This window comes from Bubalus kerabau, chromosome 5, assembly GCF_029407905.1.
Source record: "Bubalus kerabau isolate K-KA32 ecotype Philippines breed swamp buffalo chromosome 5, PCC_UOA_SB_1v2, whole genome shotgun sequence".
Lineage (NCBI taxonomy): Eukaryota > Metazoa > Chordata > Mammalia > Artiodactyla > Bovidae > Bubalus > Bubalus kerabau.
The window spans coordinates 70,341,492-70,343,978 of record NC_073628.1 but is presented as its reverse complement, the minus strand read 5'-3'; the positions used below and the strand labels follow the sequence as shown (position 1 = coordinate 70,343,978).

At 32.3% G+C, this 2,487-nt stretch overlaps 1 non-coding gene across 1 annotated transcript; it reads left to right on the top strand.

The window, feature by feature from the left end:
- The first annotated feature begins 1,529 nt into the window (after nucleotides 1–1,529).
- On the top strand, nucleotides 1,530–1,637 carry LOC129654346 (U6 spliceosomal RNA). Its single transcript, XR_008715433.1, has one exon. It is a non-coding gene; the product is annotated as a U6 spliceosomal RNA (small nuclear RNA).
- Nucleotides 1,638–2,487: the final 850 nt, after the last annotated feature.

Genomic DNA, 2,487 nt, shown 5'->3' with positions numbered 1-2,487 from the left:
TCTATCATCATTAAACTTATTGTTTTTTGTTTGCCCTATTTTTCTTCATCTCTTATTAGTTTCATTTTTTTAACATAAAATTTCCATATTTCTGGATCTTTTAAAGATATTTACTTTATCTTTGATGTCCTGCAGTTTCACTGAAATGGCTTTTGTGAACTTTCATTTATTTTGCTTGTATTTTCTGAGATTTCTCAAATCAAAATGAAAATGTATGACCAACCTTTATACTTTGATCATTATTCCCATTACCATTTGGCACCATTCTCTTTTCCCTGGGATTCTGATTAGATGTGTAGTATAAATTATTTCTCTATTCTCCATGTATCAACATTTCTATTACATATTGTTGTTCTATAGATCTTACATCATTTCTGAGTCATTTCTTCCTATACATGATCTTTCATGTGTTTCTTGTCTGCTATTCTGTGTTTCCCCATTTGGTTTTTTAATTCAGTTTCATTATGTATGCATATGTTGAGAAGTTTTATTTGATTATTTTCTCCTATGCCTGATGAACTTTATAGTCTATTTTTCCTATGCTTCCTATTTTATCCAAACATACACATTCAACTGATCTTCAACAAGGGTGTCAGGTACATACAATGTGAAAATGATAGTCTCTTCAATAAATGGTGCTGGGAAAACTGGATTACCACATGCAGAAGAATGAAACTGGATTTTTGTCTCATGACATATACATAAACCAACATAAAATAAATGAGCAATTTAAGCATAAGATTTGAAATTATAATACTAGAATGAAACATTGGATAGATATAGTCATTTTTTCCATGCAAACTATTTTCCTCATTTTTGTTATAGTCTACTTAGTGTTGAACAGGTTTCCATTTTTATTTTATTTGTAGGGAAAGGTATTTTACTTTTCCTTAGAAAATCTTCATAAACAATTGAATGTTTGACCATAAAATTGAGGGCAAAATTTTGAAAGAGTGCTGGAAATCCATTTTAAAGAGTTAGCAAATACAGGTTGTGCTGAAATATTTTGATAATAATTCAACTACTGCAAGTATGATTAATGCTCCATTTTTAGTTGCATAGCTTTTTGTTTTAAAGTGTTTAGTGACTATATATTATGACCATATATCATGCATTGTGGGATGAATTGTTAGTAACATTAAAAAAGTCTTGGTCCAAATTCTCCACTCAAAGGACTTGAAAAATAAGGACATGGACATTAGTAACCATATTACACAATAAAAATGAAAAGCATAATTTGACAAAAATAAATAGGAAAAACTTGAAATATAGGCTAAATTAGTGAGTTCATATGGACAAAAAAAGACTCACCTTCTAGAGAATGTAAATAAACACAAAAATAAACAAATGGGACCTAATTAAACTTAAAGTTTTTGCACAGCAAAGGAAATAAGGTGAAAAGCAGCCCTCAAAATGGGAGAAAGTCATAGCAAATGAAACAACTGACAATAATTAATTTCCAAACTATACAACTAGCACATGCAACTCAATACCAGTGAAACAACAACCCAATCAAAAAGTGGGAAAGAGTGTTCACTTCATCAACACATGTACTAAAATTGAAACAATACAGAGAAGATTACCATGGCCCCAAGCACAAGAATGACAAGCAAATTTGCAAAGTGTTCCATAATTTAAAAAAAATATGGCAAAGTGACTTAAATAGATACTTATCCAAAGAATACATACAGATAGCTAATAAACATGAAAAGATGCTCAATATAGCTCACTATTAGCAAAATGCAAATCAAAACTACAATAAGGTATCCCTTCACACTAGTCAGAATAGCCATCATCAAAAATGTCTACAAACAATAAAGGCTGCAGATAGTGTAGAGAAAAGGGAACCCTCTTGCAATATTGGTGGGAATGTAAATGGACATAGCCACTATGGAAGACAGTATGGAGATCCCTTAAAAAACTAGGAATAAAACCACCATATGACCCAGCAACCCCATTACTAGGCATATACCCTTAGGAAACCAAAACTGAAAAAGACACATGTACTAAAAAATTCATTGCAGCACTATTTACCATAGCTAGGACATGGGAGCAACCTAGATGACTATCAACAGATGAATGGATAAAGAAATGCTGGTACATATATGCAATGGAATATTAAACTCAGTCATGAAAAGGATTGCATTTGAGTCAGTTCTAATGAGGTGGATGGACCTAGAGTCTATTATACAGAGTGAAGTAAATCAGAAAGAGAAAAACAATATCATATACTAATGCTACTAATGCATATATATGGAATTTAGAAAGATGGTACTGATAAAATTATTTGCAGGGCAGCAATGGATACACAGACTTAGGGACACAGTGTGGAGGAGGGAGGAAGGAGAGGGTGGAATCTAAGAAGAGAGTAATATGGAAACACACATCACCATATTTAAGACAGATAACCAATGGGAATTTGATATTTGACTCAGTGAACTCAAACCAGGGCTCTGTAACAACCTAGAGGGGTGGGATGGGGAGGGA